The 20679-nt window shown below is 40.6% G+C and overlaps 2 protein-coding genes across 2 annotated transcripts in view; one reads left to right on the top strand and one right to left on the bottom strand.

Annotated features, from left to right (window-relative positions):
* LOC145963556 (dynein regulatory complex subunit 7) overlaps positions 1–20679 on the bottom strand; it is an 80515-nt gene that overhangs the window by 5959 nt on the left and 53877 nt on the right. The gene's annotated exons all lie outside the window — the stretch shown is intronic.
* The window catches only part of Bili (FERM domain-containing protein 8 Bili), a 94362-nt gene that overhangs the window by 40143 nt on the left and 33540 nt on the right, over positions 1–20679 (top strand). The window lies entirely within an intron of this gene.

The raw sequence follows: 20679 nt of genomic DNA, 5'->3' as shown, positions 1-20679 counted from the left end.
TTTAATTTTTATTATATCTTGCTTTAGTTCAGCGAATGTCAAACTAATTGCAAGTATGATACACTTTCGCTATCACAGGTTCTCACGGATAAAAAATCAAATTAGAATAAAAAAAGATAGCTGGAATAAAAAAATTCGAGAAACATCATCAATTTATTCTTACCCTATTACATATCAATAGCCATCCGCTATTATATTTAATATCTTTGTTAAAAATTTTTAATACAGAGTTTTTAATATACCAACGTTCATATAACATTTTTTATTAAATGTGTTCAACTTTAAAATATCTTACATACATTATATTGTTTTTATAAAAATTATGTCTACAAAAAAGTTATCTTTATAGAAAAATTAAATTTATATTCAACGATTCTGTTTTTCAAAAGAAAAAAAGAGATTAATGACAGCCTAACAACAGCTCGACAATAAAGAGACGTTTCTTACTCGGACAGTTGTGATCGAAAAATATTTTCTTTTTAGAGACTTTTCGTTATTTTTTTTATTTTTAGGGATTTTTATTTATTCTTTTGGTGAATGATTTATAACCAAAAAAAAAACAAAATGATAAATGATGTCTCGAACATTGCAACGGCTTAGGAATTATATATTTGACAGCTTATTGGACAATTTCAAAAGCTAGAAATTCCGTTGTATCGAAACAAAGGGTCTGTTCTTTTTAGCTGCACCGCTGCATTAGTGCAGTAAGTTAGAAAGAGACAAACATACTTTCTTTTACTCTAATTGCACTAGTGCAGCAGTGCAGCTAAAAAGAACAGGCCCAAAGACATCTAGCTATTACGATGCTATACTTTATAGCACGCTATACTCTATAGCACGTGATGAATAGACTAATTTTTTAATAGTCTGTTTCTGAAAAATGTCAAAACGGCACTCTCGTTTCGGTATTTCAACGAATCGCAGCTTCGGATATGTTGACGCCCAGATTCTTCATGCTTGTGGAGCGATAGTGGACAAGCTGGAGGAGACGTCGATAGAGCACTTCCTCGTTAAAACCGCGCCTTTCTTCACCGACGCGATCCAATTTTGCGTCTTTTCAGCACCTTTTGAATCTCGATCGATGTGTCGCAGAATGTCTCACCGAAACGAGATTGGTCGATATCCATTTCGGTCATAACGCGGGAGAGATTGTCTTAATTAAAGTTATCGAATTTTTAAACAATATTTCCTTCTTACTCCGATAATATCCAATAACTCTTTAGAGTGCTTTCCAGGAAACAACATAAGCGACAAAATATGACACATAGTCGAGACAAAGATGCTTTCCTACAACGATACAGCTCACACAGCTGCGAAACAAAGTCGAGTTAATTGTGTCGAAAATTATGATTATTGGTAACGTTTAAAATTTTTATATATTTGCAGGACATTAAACATGCTCTTTCTATTAAAACATATCCACCAACAAATTGTTTAAATTAAAAAATTGTTTTGCAAAAGTTTTTATATATTAAAAAATTATGTTTTAAAATTTATTTTATTTAAAAATTTAACTATAATAAATTACAATAAATAGTTAACGATATAATTAAATTTAAAAAAGACAGTTTTCTTCTTTCTTAAATTATAATTAATAGATTCCCCATCTCTCTCTCTAATCAATATTCTTAAAAAATAATGTTTATTTAAGATTATTTAAGATCGAGGAAAAGACTTTGCATCCGCGTGAACTAGTAATTATGTCGAAAATTAAATTGTCTCATCAAGCACCCATACACTGTGTCCAATTATGCGACACATATAGCGTCTCTCTTCTTGCTGGAAGGCACCGTTTATGGAGTACAAATTAATTCACCGGGAGGGGAAAGAATGATACGTAATTCACACGTCGTAATTTTGCGACGGTACAGAAAAAGAAGACTCGGGTTCGCGAAAGACTTGGAAATCCACAGCGGAGAGGGTCTCTCACGATCGTTATTTCCTCCTCGTTCCGGCGCTCGCGCGCGATCGCGGAGCGCATCACGAAAGAAAGAATCGAACGTCGCGTTCGACCAACCGACGCGGCCTGGCTTGGCGCGGTATCGCTCGGCAGAGAGGAAACGGCCAAGAGGAAAGATAGAGATGCCCGCGGGGCGCTTCCTCGCTGGACGCCGCGGTTCTCTCCTCGTGACCGGAAGCGACGCGGGTCTCGAGCCAGGAACTCGGCGATCTCGTCGTTTCTCTCCCTCTCCGTCTCTCTCTCTCTATCTCTCTCTTAACGGTATATATCGCGGCGATCGATCGCCAAGATCGATCCTGCGGTATACGTTCCCCCATCGTGTTCCACAATCGCCGGTACCCGCGCGCGCGCACACACACACACGCGCACACACATGCATACACATATACATGCATACACATGTACATGCATACACACAGATACACTTTTCGTGTCGTGTGTGCCGGTGCGAAACACGTCCACGACGAGCAAAAGGGAAAGAGACGGAAGCGGAGATGGCGAAACGCGAGGGAGAGGGAGCGAAGCGGCGCGTTCGCGATGGCGCTTTGCACGCACACACCGATAGGGATTTACGAGCGGTTTCGGGCAATCGCGAATAGAGATTAGGCCGGTAATTAACTATGGATCTGGTCTGCAGGCGAGTTCGCGAGGCGAGTAGGTAGGTAGGTAGGTAGGTAGGTAGAGAGACCGTGGAGTCGGGTCGGCCCTATATACATAAGTGACCCCGGTTCGCGGGAGCCGCGCTGATGAGGGAGAGCGAGCGAGCGAGGGGAGGGCGAGGGGGAAGCGAGAGGGAGATAGATAGAGGCCGCGCGCCGAGGGAGACGAGGAGACCCGGCACGCGGGGGGAGTAGGGGGGGAGGGAACGGGAATATCGGGCGACGGCGGTAGCACGAGAGAGCGAGAGAGAGAGAGAGAGAGACGGAATCGCCCGCGCGCGCGGTCCTACCGCCCTTTACATGGGACCAACGCTATGTACGCGGCGACCGACCGACCGTCGTGTGATCCGTCCGTATATAACCGCGCGGCAACGCTCCTCCGCGCCCCGGTACCGCGTTACATAGCATACCGCGCCACGGCTGCCTGCCGGTACATACACCTACGTTATATACCTCGCGAAGCGAGGGGTGGCGGCGACCGGAGTGGGCGGGACGAGGGGGATATACGTTAGATATACCGCGCCACGTCGTCCGAGCCACGTCGTGCGCGCGTATGTGCGCGTTCGCGGACGTGAAAACGTATATACGATCCCGCGGTATATATATATACACATACATACATACATACATACATATATATATATATATATATATATATATATATATATATATATATATATGTATATGTATATATATATATATATATGTGTGTCCCACGTTATATACCGCGATGGGTATGTGCTCGCTAGGATCTACATATGTGCTCGGGTGCGCCCCAAAAGGCAGACGTGCCTGGCATCGACGAGGCCAGAGGCGCACCACCGCTCTCCGCCGGCTCGATCTCCGTATCTCGGTAGATCGACGCCTAATGCCGCGGACACCGGTGGAGATGAGAAGAGAAACGGTGGCGCGCGAGGGGGGAAGCGACGAGGGGGAGACGAGCCGCGGCGGCGGCGAAGCGAGACGGGACGAGGCGAGGCGAGGCGAGGCGAGGCGAGAGAGACGCGGGAGCGGGGGCGGCGGCAGCGGCAGCGACGACGATGGCGACGAGGGACGTAGGGAGGACGGGGGAAGGCTTATATGGGGCCAGCCGCGGGAATATCCTTCGCCGTTCTGCGAATTAATCGCGCGACCCTCCGCCTCGACCCCCGGGTGGGTCCCCCCTCGGTCTCTCCCTCCATCCTCCCCCCCGTCCCTCTTCCCCCTCGTACTCGTCCGCTTCTCGTCTGCCCCGCTCGACCTTTCCATCAACCTTCTCCTATCCTCTTTGTACCGCGCCTCGAATACCGACGTTCGCGATTCGTCCTTGCTACATCGCCGTCGTCGTCGTCTTGGTCTTCGCCGACGTCGTTATAGTCGTCGACGTCACGCGAACTCGTTGTTCGTCCGACACACACGTACTCGCGTTTTCGTGAGAAATTCGCGAGATACCGCGAAGCTCCTCCACCAAGTTGATATCAATTTATCTCGGAAGAAGCGGGCTCTTGCCCGCGGCTCTTTTTCCCTTGCTTCTCCCCTTGCGCCTTGTCCCGCGCGAGTTGGCGTGAAAAATGTACGAGGAGAAGAAAAACGAATAAACGAACGCACGTACGCACGTACGCACGTACGCACGGCGCACGCACGCGCGCGTAGCGGCACGACCGTTTTAATTTTCTGCCGTCCGCGTTTTGCTACGCGCATTCGCGCCGTTACCGCCGCAACTTTACTACTTGGAAGTTTCAGAATGCGGAGTGAGAGAAAGAGAGAAAGAGAGAGAAGGGGAGGGAGTCCTCCCCCGTTCCACTAAGAAATGGGTTCTCGGTGTATATGTTGTTTCGAGTGTAGTGGAAACTCGCCTTGCCGCCCGTTCATTCATGAGCTTTCAACTACGACTCGTTGAAATCGTGAAAACTTCTTCAGAACTTTCATGGCCGGATTATCTGCACGATTGATTCCCTTTACACGAATTCGTCGTTCGTATATGATTGTATACAGCCGGGACATATCGAACAAGAATTTTCTTAACTAGGCACTCAACTGACTGCCGTTATTATCGATGATATCAGACGTGAATTGTTTCTCGATCGTCTTTAATGAAGCGAGTAAAGGAAATTAAAGAAGGAATAAATCTTTAATTTCAAAATTTTTTCTACGAGATCGGTAATAATTATCACAAATTCCTTGATACTTAATGCGAATAATAAAAATAAGAGAATAGTAATAAATATTTTAATCATACATTTTATCTATACAGACATCCTCACAAACATATTATTTTGATTCCCACGATTCCAATCACAAAATCTTTTCAACGTATTCTTGTTTCTCCTTTCGCTTTCATGAATATATCGACGATCAAATTATTATTCCCGACAATCTCTCTTGAAAAGGCCTAAACTCGAACGAAGAAACGATAGGTGGGTCGGGAGGAGACTCGAAGGACCAGAAATTTCTTACATATGTATGCGCGCCGGCTTTCCCGCCTGGCAACAATTTAATCAGCGCGCCAATTTCATCAACCCTTCCGCGATACGGTACCTCGGTGCGGTACCTCAGGAACGCGGTACACGCGCGGACGCGAAGGACCGAGGGGTGGGGAGGCGAAGGGAGGGACGAGAGAGATAGAGAGAGGACGGCGAGCATGGTGAAGGACTAAAACCGAGGGAAGGAGGGAGGAAGGACGTTTCCGCCGGAACAATTTCGTTAATGCCCGTTGCCCGTCCCCGTCCCTATCTCCGCGTCCACGATGGTCGGCACCACCGCCCGCCGATTCTTTATCGCGCGCCTCCCGATTTCTTTATCGCGCGAAGTCGTTTATCTATAGACTCGTCTCGGAAAACGACGACGGGAGACTTTTCATATTTATCAGTAATATCCTATCATATGGCGTGACTACTGCGTTCGCCGAATATGAGCCGTTCACGCTGTACCCATGTGTCATATCCTCGTTCTTACGTTCCTCTAATATCGACCTGCTCTACCTGCTGTATCTCGCAGGTACATGGCTAGGAATTTTCGAGAGACGATAGGGTGCGCGCGCCTATTATCATTATCATCGTCTCCGCGCCCATTATGATCGATGCGACGAATCCGGATTTTCGGCGCCAATATCGATAAGCTTTTACGCTTCGTGGAAGTCGGAGGAGCTGGAAGAGAGGGAAAGAGAAAGAGAGAGAGAGAGAGAAGAAATGAAGAGAAAAGTCTCGTCTCTCCGTCTTTCGTCGTTATTATAATGTGAATATGCAGGCATTATTATTACGATCTTGTAAATAATCCGCGGTTTTCAAATAAATCATTACGTCATACGACACAATACAACACACGTACATACACACAGATATTTTTTTTTCTTTTTATAGATATAAAATATATTGTGACTAATGTACATACCGGTTTAGGACTATCTAAGTCATTTAATCGCGATATGAGATTCAACATTCCTCGGAGAACTATGAACACATCATTACTTGACGATTAATAATCGTTAAGAACTATTTTTTGAAATATCCAATTTTTATCAAATAATCAATTCATAAATGGCATTTATTTAATGTGAAAACAAACATAGTTTGGAAATGAGATTTAAATGAGTTTAAAGATAAGATAAAATATGATATTCCTTCTCGAGTAATCAGTTACATAGATATCAATATGACATTCTACATATTTATACTTCTACATATTTAACTCTTCTTTTTTTTCTCACAGACTTACTACAAACGATACATCTTTTTTCTTTTTTCATCGCTCAGATTGAATAAGAGAAGAGAAACATTAATAAATCTCTCCAGATATTCTCCTATATTTATTCTTCTTCCGGTTCGATTGATTTCGCACATCGATTAATAAGTTTCCTGCTCAATTGAATTCTGAAGTCGCCAAGTTAATCTCACTTTCAGAAAAGTTCAAATTTTAGGAGGGAAATGAATGAAAAAATGTGACATCGATTAAAATTATACATAGGATATATTTGTCGAATTTCTGTGGAAAAGAAAAATCTCAAAAATTACATGCACGACTACTGTTCTGTTAACTTGATCAAGAATTAATCTACACATGTGTATATGTGTATTATTTTAGTTTCAAAATATTTACATTTAATATCGATTGGGAATTGCCCATGTTTGCTTCTTTCTCTTTCTTTCTCTCTTTCCTTTACTTCTTCTTCCCCCCTCCCATCGCAATATCTAGCGGCTCGACTAAACTCTCGTATGTGCGCCCATAAACGTAAGTAGCGCGAAGCTCACTAATTAGTGTGTGATTAATGACGCGGCTGTAGGGATAAATTGCGGCCTAATAGGCAGCGACTCTTTCTCTCTCTCTCTTTCTTTCCTCTAATTTATCTTTCTCACTCTTTCTCCACGATTTCATCGAGTATCTCCGGTATCAGTACCATCCGACACGATGACGATACGAGAGAAGCGATGAAACGCAGAACTGGCGTCGAGAAACCTATACACCGTCGTTGGGAAAATACGAGGAAACTCAGTAAGGGACAGACTTACTAACGTTCAGGAAGTTCGACTCGTGAATTCCGAACCGCTCGAGCGCGAGAGGTCACCGTATCGAGAGGTCGTTATCAGCTTTAATGATCTCGCGAGCTACCCGATACGCGCGTCCGACGTGTTTTTCCTTTCTCTCTCTCTCCCTCTTTCTCTCTTTTTCTCTCTTTTTTGCCCTCTTTATCGTTTTTTCTTTGTCCTCTTTTCGTAGAACGGTATCATCTGCGCGCGGTCCTTCAATGTGTGAAAAATCTTGTTGCTGGGCGACTCAGTCAGGTAGATCGGTCGCCCAACAATCCAATAGAGATTCGAACTCGGTTCCCATGGCCGCGTCACACCGTTTAGGGAAAATTTCAGTGAAAAATTGAGTGAAATTGAGTAAAAACAATCTAGCGAAAGCGAAGAATTATCTGTCGCGAGAACATGAAAAATATATGATGCTGCTGCTTTATAGAAAAGCACGCAAACCTTTGTCGCAGAAATGTTGAATATTTAAAAAATTCTTTAGCATCTCTAAAATCACATCAATGATAAAATTAAATATTTCGAATGTTACTTAATTTTTGCTACAGTATTTCATGAAAAAAAAACTTTCTAAAATGCGCGCTTATTTGACCGAAACGAACTCGACTCTTCTACGTCGTGACTTCAATGCTCTTTCTAGCGATAATTCCTATCCGCTTCGATTCTCTACAACGTCATTTACATTCTTGGAATTGTTAATGTTTGTCCCACCGTTTTGCGTCGCGGCTATCTTAATTTGGTAACGTGATCATATGATTAATGGTCTCCGCTTTGTAAATTCTCGCGTATACAGTTCTCGTCGAACTGATTATGAAAGTTACGTGACATATAATGCAACAAGAGTGATCCCGTTGAAATCTACGTCAAAAAATATGTATCTCGGAAATTACGACACCTATTTATCGCGTACGATATACCTTTGCACTATTATATACGTAGAGATTCCTACATCTTTTATTCTTATATTTTCGAAAATAGATCGCAATGACTTATAACGGTAAACTTTTTCAAACCGATGCAAAAAAGGCATCGATATATATGGCATGTTACTTTGACGTGTAACGCGTTACTGTTACGTAAAAGGCGTACTCGGTAAACAATCTATAATTAAGATGTGCTCGAGATTAAAATATGAATGGACAGCGGCTCTCTTTTTTTTTTAGTCGATAAAATTGAAGAAAACGCTCAGCAGGATTTTAGAAACGAAGAACGATAGAGTCAACTGGATCTTTTATAACACAAGAAACTTTGAAAAGACATGGTGTAGAATTATAGTAAAGACACATAATTGGCCACAAAATAATTTTGCTTATATTGCTTCGTTGAAAAGCATTTAAAATACACAAACAAACAAATAAAGAGAGGGATAAAGAGATCAGAAATGGAAACCATTGTGGAACTATTGTAGAAATCATTGTGGGAAAATGTTAGGATGTGGATGTTAGGACGTTAGGATGTGGATGTTAAGATAGATATTAGGATACACAAATAATGATGCCTTATGGGTCTGTCACCCAAGATCTTTGGCAATTCGTTCTAGCTATTTAAGATATTTGCTGGAGATAATTTCGCTTTTCTTAATTAAATGAATATGTTTTAAAAGGAATTGTACATTACCAAAGAAACTGTACATTATCAAAGTAAATTCGTTGGATCGATAACTTTACTTGTAATGATTCTCTACAACAGCGTCTATCGTCACGAACGTTAATACGGTATGTCGTGTGACATTAGCGTTACTTTCTTCTCTTCCTCTTGTTGCGCGTATATTTAGATGAAATAAAAGAAAATAAACGCGAAAACACTCTGGTCGCGGTGACGCAAGAATATCCGGATATAGGCACGCACGAATTTCCGGGACGTCTATGGTGCGCTAAAAACTTAGCCGCACCGTCTCCATGAAAAATATCTTAAGAAAAAGGTCGGTAGGTTTTGTGAAGGAAAAGGCACAAAAAAAAAAAGGAAACGAAAATCGTGCGGACAGTCGTTTTTACTGGTGATCCTGCTATCCTTTCCTTCGCTTTCTCTCTCGCTCTCTTTTTCTATCTCTATAAGAGTCTCTTTTGCCGCCAAAAACCGCATTCCGGGTTGCCATAACTGCGCGACCGCGTCCGTTGGTAACCGTCCTGTGTCGGTGGCTCCTGAAAAATTTCGTAGCCCTGCCTCGGTTCACCTCTACCTTGCCTTCCGGCACCCTCCCGTTCCGTCGCCCCATCTCATCCGCCGCTCTCTCGATGGTTCTCTCCCTCGATAACCCGGGTTAAAGCCATTTCCTAGCTAGTGCTTCGCCCAGCAACACGCGCGTCGTGGTCTTTCCTCGTATACCCTCCTATGTATCCCACGAAAGCGCGATTCTCTCTAAGCGAACCAGAGGCGCGGCGCAGGCAAGCCGGTGGCAGGCAAACAAGCCAGGCAAGGCAGGCAGGCAAGGCAGGCAAGGCAGGCAGGCAGGCAAGCAGGCAAGCAGGCAAGCAACGCGGGACTTTTGGGACGCGTTGTACATGGGTCGCATCGTAGGTTCGCGATGGGTTGGATACATAAGGGGGAGGACGTGGCGCGGAGCAGCGTGGCGCAGCGAACAGGGGGACGAGGGCGCGAGCGCGAGCGCGAGCGCGAAAGCAGAAGGGGGACACGAGGGGGGGACCCTCTTTATGTAGCACATAGACGTTGCCTGGCGTTCGTTCGTTGCCGCTCGCTCGGCGTGTGACGCTCAAATTACCTCCGTCCTCCCTGGTACCGTCTCTCTTCCCCCCGTCGCTTTCTCCCTCTGCCCCCCTCCCCCTCTCAACGTCGGTTCCTCGCGTCCCTTTCCGTCCACCCTCTCCCCCGCGTACCCCCTCGGGCACCACGGTCGCCCGCTGGCGCTGCTTCTCCCCCGCTTCCTCCCCCGCCCCCTTCTCCATCCCCTCGCCCCCCCGACGCCGCTCTCCTTCGCGCGCCCGGCTCTCCCTCGCGCGCCACCGCGCCGCGTTATACGCTTCTCCCTCGCCACCCGCTGCCCTTCCGTCCCCGTCCCGCGCTTTTCCCCTCGCCGTCTCTCTTACCGCGACTATCCGCGTCGACGTTCGCCCCTCTGTCGTTCCCCCCTCCCTCCCTCTCCCCCGCTCTCCTTCGCGCCCCTTTCCTCGCTGCTGCTCGCTCTCTGGCCATCGTGCCGCGTCGTGTGCTCTACGCCGCGCGACCCATGGCTCTCTGCCACCCTATCTACGCACGCACACACACACACACATATACACATGCATATGCTATATAAGGGCTAGATGTGCGTACGTGATAGAGAAAGAGAGAGAGAGAGAGAGAGAGAAAAAGCGTAATAGAAAAAGAGAGAAAAGAATAATCATGATGCCTCTTGAAAGTTAAATAGAGATAAGATACTTTGAAATCTTTGTGTTTTCAGCTATTTTTGATATAAATTTAACATCGTTACTTGTACTTGTCACAAGTTGCTCGGAGGAGGTATATATATATACATATATATTCGTTGGACAGTCGATCTTCGTTTATCTATGAAAGCAAAGAAACAACCGACGGATCATAATCATGGAAAATATATAGCTGGTTATATGCATAACGAATCACCGAAAGTACACATTCTGTAGAAATCTTTAGGAATTGTAAAAAAATATTTGGCTCAACATTAGATAAATGAGATTAGGCACACAGGTTTTTCATTTTGTAACTCTCAAGACATTAACTCGAGTGATTCATATATTACAAATACTTTAGTTTAAATCTATCCGTGTCAATTATATCTTGACATCTTATTTAAGCGTCTCCTTAAAACATTCCTTAAAGATACGAACAGATTTTAGATAACTTATTCCTTCAATGCACATGTAACTTTGCAAATATAATAGGTTTGCGCGAGTAGCGTACAAGGTTCGTTAAATACGAGATAAATACGATTGTCTGGTATAAACACGCGCGGATTTAACCTTCCGGGATTTTGAGGAAATTTAAACCCATAAAAAGGGGGACGATAAATTTTCTTCTTATATACCGCGTATATTCACTGACGCACTTCTGGAGTCTCGCAAGCTCATCCCTTGAATTCCGCCTATGCATACACCTCGTATTCAATATAAACAAGTTAAGAATCAGATAAGCGTTGGGGGAAACAGTGATACACACATCGCATCTCTTCAATTTCGAGAAATGGAAGCATGTATATAAAGTATACGAGAAATTTTTTATGCAATTTTATAAAATTATTCGTAAAAATCTTTTTTTTTTATTTATTACTTATATTTTATTTTTTATTTATTACCTATATTGTGTATTTATGAAATATATATTACCCTTTATCATTTGACAATATTTACGGTTATTACGAATTATTGAAATATTAATTAAAAAGAAATAAGCGTGCTTTTTTTCGTGCAGCTAAAAATCACAGGAAAGAGAAAGAGTGCAACAAAAAGACAAGAATATTAATATATATATGCAACGAAAAATTTGATTTTGCATTATATATTTATACTTTTCGTTGTATATATATTAATTAGATCCCCTAATTTTTCTACTAGCTTAATCTTATTCAACGTTATTTTCTTCTTGGACAAACCGCCTCCTCCATCAATTAATAAAACTAAATTATTGCAGCATTTTTTTCATTGCATTTCGTCGCTTTATTGCTTGCAATGAGATATTTGTATGGCATATTCTTTGCGTACGGCATATTCTTTGATCATTTTCGTAACTAACGTTGACACGTGATAAATTAGATATATAGCTTCTGGGAGGTAAAATGTCTAAGAAGCATGTCGATTGTGCGATGTCGCAGTCATAAATATACATATTTGCCAATTGTAATTTTACAATGGAAAGTGTCTTGTGCGTTATAAATTGCTGTTGCTCGGTAGGCTTTTTTCTTTGTTATAGTCTTAAATAAATATTTTGTTAATGCCTAAGGAGCCGCCTTGAACAATATTAAGGGTCGTCTACAATGGCCGTAGCATAAGGTTGTTAGGCCGTAGTCGTAAGAAATTGACCAATCACAGTTGATTATTCTCCTGAACTTCAACTGGGACTGGTCAATTTCTTACGACTACGGCCTTACAACCTTATGCTACGGCCATTGTAGACGACTTGATGATTGTCCAAAAAACCGTTTTTCTTCGGCGAAAATATTCACCGTGTTGTTCTTTTATTTTCCTCGGTTTCACGTCTCCCTTTCTTTTTGTTTCGTTGACGCTCCCGCTTCTTTTCATCTCCCGCTGACCTTTTGCATCTTTTTACATGTCTCTTAAACAAACGATGGAGAAATAGTTGCTGTATTCTCGCAAGAGAGAGGTCATTTTCATACCATACACCATACCGTTCGCGGGACCAGTCTTTCGAATTCTCTTGCAATGGTCATTCTATTTTATTCTTTTATTTTGCGCTTTAATGTGCTTATAGAATTTTTTCTCTAATTGTTCCTATCTCCTGCCGTAAAAACGATAGATGAAAGTAGGCTGCGAACTTTGTCTTTTTTCTTTAAGTAAACAGTCTTTTTAACTCCCGCTGAGAGAAGCCTCACAATTTCATTGATCTTTTGCACACTTTTTTTTATATTACCTACCTAATCTTTCTAATCCAACCTACCCTTTTCTTCGTTACAATGGTCAAATGATTGTGCAAGTAATATATTTTTATAGTTTGAATTTTTTAGAAACAAATTCCCAGAAGTAAAAGGTACGAGCTTAAAATCTCCTTATCTGTAGCAAGGAACTTTAAGTTGCAGTTAAATGTATATTCGTTGCATTCGATCTCTAAAACTAATTTGTACGTTGCATATAAAATTATTTTAAAAAATTTGTTTCAAAAAATTTCTTTCTCTTTCTTTCTTTTTTTTTTGGACTTGTGATATTAAGAACATATCTAATGATTCTACTGCAAAAACACGCATACACAGCATTTTATTGACGTAAAGACATTTCCTAATGTTTGCTCTAATAAATTTCCATCATGATCTTGTAATATCATTATATGATATGTTTCCAACATTTCTTTAACATATTTTAGAATTTTTCTCTGCGAAATAAGAAGGGAGAGAATTTAAAAATTTCTCGTCTACTTTAAATGCATCTTCTTCTGTTATTCGCGACTCATCATAGCGTAATATGATAAATTTATTTCGATATTTTCATAAATCCGTTTCCCCTCATTTCTACTTCAATTTCGTTTTGACACATTAAAGACGTGAAGAGAAGTAAATCGATGGACTTTGGTTTGTCAAGTTATAAACCGGAGAAGGAGATTGACGTCTTGATTCTCATGCGGCATTAATTGCAGAATTTGCAATTGTTTTAATTAATGAATGTGCAGTTTGATATGTTCTAAAAGATGCGCGGGAACTGATTTTTGAACAAAGTCCAGCTCATATATATGTATATATATACAGTCCGCGATATGGTAACAGCTCTGCTGTTAGCAAGCTTGTATATCGTAGAATTCGTTCATCACTTATCTGTGTTTAAACATTTTTAGAAAAAAAGACGGTATCAAATATTTTTATCTCGCTTCTAAAAAAAATCGAGTAAATATAAAAAAAGAAGATATTCCGTTCGATAAATATCAAAAAATGTCAAAAAGATATTTTTATATAAGATATATGTAAGATATATATAACATATATATATAAGACTATATATATATATATATATATATATATATATATATATATACTATACATACACTATACATATATATATATATATATATATATATATATATATATATATATATATATATATATATATATATATTTATATTACTTATATACGTTTTCATTTATACGTTGCTCGGTCGCACAAAGTCATCGACGATAATCATAGAGCCAATTAATGCGCGCTATTATCGCACACGACGAAAATGACAAAAGACCGGAGGGTAGAGGCGGGGGGGGGGGGAAGGGTAAAACAGGGAAGCGCGATAAAATAGGAAGAGGCCGCGTGTGTGTCGGCTAGATTTTTGTTCCCTCTCCTTTCTACGTCGGGACGAACGAGACGGAATAGCGCTGCCATACCACCTCGGGGGTCTAAGAGTGCTCGCTGTATAATTGCGCTCGCGGTGCATATTCGCGCGAGACTCGCACGGACGAGCGAGTCTTTTTTTGTTCTCGCTGGCCTTTGTGCCAGCGAGAAAGCGAGAGCTGGGAGGACAGGAAGACAGAAGGGAGCCGGGAAAGTAAATCGAGCGGATATGTCGCTTGAGACGTCCCTTCTCCCTCCTCCTCCTCCTCTCTCTCCGCTGTCTTTCTCCGTCCCTCTCTCTCCATCTCTGTCTTTCTCTCGTATTACCTCTCTTCTCGTTTCTGCCTCGTATAGACTCGTATAGTTTCGTATACGCAGCGACACCGCTCGTTCTCTCTTCCTCTACCAACGATCTCGCCCTACCTGCTCCCTTCTCCGTTCGTCTCAATCCGGAGGAGTCGTATTCTCCTCGTCGTGCCACGAACGCGAAGGGATCGATTGATCGATTCGCCGAAACCCGTATCTGAACTAGCGGCATTCCAATTGTCGGCGTTACGCGCGACACGGGCAAATTTCGCGTCCGGTAATTCCCGAAATTTCAAATGACAGGGATCGAATTTTCTTCCCTCCGGGGAAACGCGTTAGAGATTACAATTTCATAGTTTTATGCATTTATAGGTAATATAAACTTTTAATACAGAAATGCGAAATTTATCGAATAATAATATCGGTGACCTTTTCGAATGATTCTAAAGTGACACAATTGCGTCATCTTTTTTTACCCAAAACAACACCTTAATATTGACCGTTAATTAGTTTACCAGCTTTTAATTAGATGCAATTAGACGAAGACAAAGAGAGAAAGAGAGAGAGACAGAGCTGTAGCTGCCAATGACGCCTCGACCAAGATAGATGGATCTGGGTCATGTGTACGAACCGTTGCGCGAACCGGGACGTCTTTAACACGACAATACTTAGCAACTGTAACAGATTCGCGAATACGGTATTGTTTATCTCATTAGGAATACGTTGACTCTGGGAAGAAACGCCATTAGACCAGCGCGAGACAATGAACGCGTATATCAGTCTATATATGCATCACCCCGACATTGTTCCTTCCTCCATAATATTCCGCTCAAAGTTCAGCCCTGCGCATTTTCCGCGTCCCTCTAACCCATTGGTCGCCTGAATTAGGGGCGCGAGAAAATCTCGAGGGAGATGCGAGGTTGACTAATTGATGGATGCCAATAATTATCAGCAAAAAAAATTATTTTTCTATCAATTATAATTATTAGCGTACAATTTAATATAATTTTCTTTTGTGAGAAAAAGAATGCTAGGTGTGCGAGATATTGAAAATGTTTTCTGTTTTTTTTTTTTTTTTTCGAATGACAATCGGTATCGTGATCCTTGGTCGATTCGTTTGGCAGATTTTCACGCGACGCGAGGACTCGTACTTTTTAAGAATTTTCGTGGCGTTGTAAAACATCGCCAATGGAATATCAATACCAATAAGGACGCATACATATTACCGTTCGACTTTGGCTGGAAGAAGCTCTGCGCGAAGACTTTCCAAAATGCGACATTCGAGGGACGTTATCCGCAGGTCGGAAAAACGTTTCTCTCGTGCGCGCCCGCAATTCCGCGCGACCGCAATAAATTCTACTGTCGCCTCGTACTGATTCTGAACCACGCGGTTTCTGTTTCTGTCGGAGAGTGAAAATCGAAAAAGGGACGGCGCTCTTTCCTTCTTTCTTCCTTTCTCTCCCTGTCTCTTTCTCTCCGCCGACGCCCAATAGCGCGCACGAATTTGCGGAACGAGATCGGAAAGGGCAAAACTCGAGAGAAGAAGCCAAAATCGGGAGAGAGAGAGAGAGAGTGAGAGTGAGAGAGAGAGGTGGAGGAGAAGAAGAGGAAACAGGAAGAGGTGGAGCAACGAGGGCGAGACCAAGTGACGCGGGGAAAGGGAAAGGTTCGTCCGCCGACGAGAGAGACCCGATGCCAGATTTTTCCAGCGGGGCTACGGTAGAATGGATGTGGGTATAATGGAGGCGAGCGCCGTGCCTTCGGTGCGTGATAAAAACTGCCGATAGCGAGAACGAGAGAAGAGGAAGGCGGACGCGGCAGAGGGCGGAGAAAAAAAGGAGAACCAGAGAGAGAAAGAGAGAGGAAGAGAAAGAGGGACAGACGAAACGACGGGATCGCCGTTGGAAAGACTCGAGACAAGGATACGCGTTTTGATACGCGTTATTGAGTGCACGCGAATTAAAGTTTCTTCGGCATCCTCGCGGTCTTCCTCGCCACGCAATGCGTCGAAATCGCGCCTCACGTTTCGCGAAATTATCGACCGTAGTATCTCTCTTTTTTCTCTTTCCTCTCTCTCCCTTTCTCCTTCGGAATAATGTCGCGGCATCGATAAAATATCGCGAAATATTAATCTCCTCGGAACGCACATTGCAAAGACCAGAATCACATGTGTGCCCTGTATCTCGAGATATTCTAATTTATAACTCGCGGATAAAATTAAACTAAATATAATTAAATCATTTCGAGAGAGATACATACTAATAATTATGAAAAAATATATCTCGGAAATAAATCTCTCGTATTAAATTGATAATTTTTTAAGTATCGTTAATACACAATAATTTAATGTTACAAATAATATTTGTATAAATATTTTTGCTAATTATATATGTACATGCACATATATATATATATATATATCAATTTTAATAATTTGGAGACATGGTAGATTTTTCTGCCAAAAAAGATTGTGTTTCACACTTTTGGACCAGCAATTATCAATGCGCATTTTATATACATTTATACACAAATATTTTGTATCCCGTACATGTATAGACAAGGTAGTCATCTCTATTCGAGGTGCACCGCGCGTGTCGCGCCGTGATGTCAATTTGATCCGTTGCTTTTAATTTCGTTAATCAGGACGCGTCTCGACCGAACGAGGTTCGTGAGGTGAACAGAAAGAAGAAATGGATTCTTTCTCATTGAAAAGGAGCAATCTAATGTACCTGGAAGACTTACTGTTTTAAGAAAGAGTGATTTTAAGAAAAACCAGAATAAATCTCACAATCAGCTACATACAATATTGTGTTAGTCCAAAGAACCAAAAGCCATAATCATAATTGTCTCTTATTTTTGTATTACTTTCAATCATATCATTTGTATTTGTGCAGATGGAAATTTTTTGAAAAAAATAATTAAATAAATAAACTCTTTTTTTTTTTAATCTATATGTCGAGAATTCCATAGCAGAGAAACGTATTTTCAATTGTTTTGAAAAATGAGATATTAATTAAAATGACATATTAAAATATTAACATATTTTTGTAAAAATAAGTTATTAAATGAGATATTGATATTCCTAATCTTCTTACTCGAAACGCATGAAAATTTCATTTCAATGTAAAAAGTTAAAATTTTTTTTCTTCTCGTTTCTATAAAGATTTCGAGCTTACGCCCCTAATGATGAAATCCTCGATATATTTAATTCACAGTTGTCAAGATGATCAATGTTATCGACACGATCAAAGTGCCATGTAATACATTACTAGCGTATATATCGGCAAGAGTATTTTACCATACTCCTAAATCCCGTGAGAAAGCGCGATTAAAAGAGCTGACAGGTGTTGCAACGAAGTGCGCGGATAACTTGCAAATTTGCCCCTTTCATTACTTTTTTCTATTTACGAAATTCACACAAGCTTTAACCAGACTCAAGAATAATATAGGATAATAGACTAGTAAAATTTAAACAAAATTGCAAAAATTATTGAACACTCAATTTTTCTGTTTCTGCCGGAGAGTGAAAATCGAAACTTCGCTCTTTCTCTCTTTGATTAATAGTCTGCATGAATTTACGAAATAACGCACAATTCGTAAAAAGAAGCTACATTCAAACAGAACGAAAGAACGAATGAAAGATAAGACGAAAGAAAGAAACAAAGAAGATAAAAAATAGAGAAAGATAGAAAGAAAAAAGAGAACGAGAAAAAAAATAACAGGAATGAGATAAAACGAGAGAGACGAAAAAACATAAAACGAGAAATAAAACGAGAGTGCCTCCGTCTGTCGAAAGACGGGATCCTGCTGTCCGATTTTTCCAAAGGATCCACAGAGGCACACTTTTATATAATTATTATGTACATCTTATAATATGCTTTATTTTTTAGATTTATTTTAGCCTAATGGAGGGTTTAATTTTTTTTTAATTTCTAAAATTACCTCTTCTTTTTAAGCGTTTTAAAATTAGCAGCTAATAAACTAACATTTTATGTGCAACATTTGTTACGAAACACCTAATTTAACTTTACAAATTTCTCTTTGGGAAGCGTATCTAATTTTTTTTTGTCCTGTCAGAAGACCATCAGAATAGACACATTTCAAAAAGAGTTTTTTATGACTAGTCGTTGCATTTACAAAAAGATCTGGTTCTTACTATGGAAAAAACCAAAGCGGACAAAAGAATTATCTATGGTAAACATCGTAATCGTTTATTTGGTGCTTCTTTTAAACTGAAGTATAAAACAGCATGAATATTTGGAAAACGTGACGTAGTAAGGTGCATAAATGACATCTTCTTAGATACTAATCGACCACATTTTCCTACTCACGATTTTCCAATTCGCACATTAATTTTAACTCAAAGATGCCGATAATAATATAGAAGCAAAGAAAGAGAGACAGACATTGGTATAATTTAAACAAAATCGTGAAAATTATTAAACAATGCCGGGAAATTCAATGCCGGGAAATTCAATGCCGGAAACGGTATAAATCTTTTTACGAGATATCGAACCGCGATGTCAGTCCTGGAGATCTACGCTTTAGAATTTAATGAGCTCGCGAAATCATCGCGCGCTCCACGAAGCCGATCGAATCAGAACTGTTTATTCTGAGAACGGCATAAATCCAACGTGGTAAAACATTGTACGCAGCGATTTACATAGTCTGAATGAAATACGAGCGCAAACTGACCGACGTGTCTATTTTAACAGTATTTCAATAATATCGTTGCTCATAAATACACCGCTATCTTAGCAAATGTAAAAATATCGATACACATCGCAATAGATGGATAAATGGCGAAAGAATTGATTATCGCGCCTTTTAAAGGTGTCAGACTGTCAAAATAAAAAAAAATCTGTCCGATGATTGCCACTCTCACTCAAAACATTTGGTTTCGTTGGCCGTCCCGTCGCAATGTGCGATGAATAGAAATCGCGAACCGAGGACCCCGCGTAAATCCTGCGTCTGTGCTGCTAACCACGATTACGTCACACGTGACGCATGACGCGAGAGAGGCAGCGAGCGCGACCAAGGCACCGCCGCTGATGTGGACGAAACGCGCGGTTTTAACGTGCCGTCGTTTCGCAAGCGAAAAGATCGTCGCGTCACGGTTTAACCTTATCCATTAACATATCGGGACCGAGTCCCCGAAAGGACGCGAGTTTCTCGCGTCTCGTCGCGTTTCGAGGCCTTTCGCGGTCGTGCCACGCGTTGAGCCACGTCGCCGCAGAAATGTCGACATTTCTCGATCCCGCGTGTAAAATCTAGTCGGCGCTAATAGCACGAAAAAAAGACACCTTTCGTTCATTTGAAATTCGATATCAAAATTCAATACGAAAAATAAAGCGACAGGGGAATCCAACATTGTTAGTTTAAATATCTTATATGCATATATATATATTATATGCATATAAGATATTATGCATATAAGATATTATGCATATATATTATATGCATAAGAATTAAATTTGAAATATATAATTATATATTCTTTATATAAAATTGATCGAAATCACCTCTTTTCTGTCTCCAATTTCAAGTATCCACAAAAAAAGATACTATGCATGGAATTTCACTAGAAATACTAGTATTTGATTCACACTAAATCCAGTTAAAATTTAGACGAGTTTAGCTGCGAATGTTTCGAATATATATATTTGTTTATTTATTTATTTATATAAAAATTTTATTTCAAAAATTTCAATTTTCCTCTATTTAAACTTAGAATATTGGGTATCTTTGTCGCTTTTTCTATGTTAAATTTGTATGCCGAATTTCAAGATAATGAAAGGTGGTTTTTCGTTACTATTAACGCTGCTAATCGAGTCGAAATTTTTCTGCTATTTTCGAATTCAATGTTTAATCTACATTTAACATTTATTTTCATACTTTAAGCATCTAATATATAAGTTCGAATATAGATTAATTAATAAACTATACAAAAAGATATAGAAATTTGCGCTCTGCTTATCGTACTTGGCTTTCATTTAGTCCGTTTCTCGCATTTATAGACCTATTTTGAAATACAGACTGTCTATTTGAGATATAAAGTAAGATCTCAATACAATTCAATACAATATCAATATAAATGAAATCTATCAAAATCCTCCAGAATTCATAAACGTGAAAAAACAGAGGTTGAAAATAGAAGCAAAACTTGGGGAGTCTATGTGTGGGATCGAAAAATATCGACATTTCTGCGGCAATGTTTTAAAATATATTCTCGAATGTACATCTCTCTCATACGTTGCGCATCTTGTTTTCGCGAGAGTAATGATCACTCGATA

Source organism: Camponotus vicinus, unplaced genomic scaffold (assembly GCF_025532165.1).
Source record: "Camponotus vicinus isolate PSW18456_S1 unplaced genomic scaffold, iyCamVici1.0 SCAF_12, whole genome shotgun sequence".
NCBI lineage: Eukaryota > Metazoa > Arthropoda > Insecta > Hymenoptera > Formicidae > Camponotus > Camponotus vicinus.
This window is presented reverse-complemented; position numbering and strand designations above follow the sequence as displayed.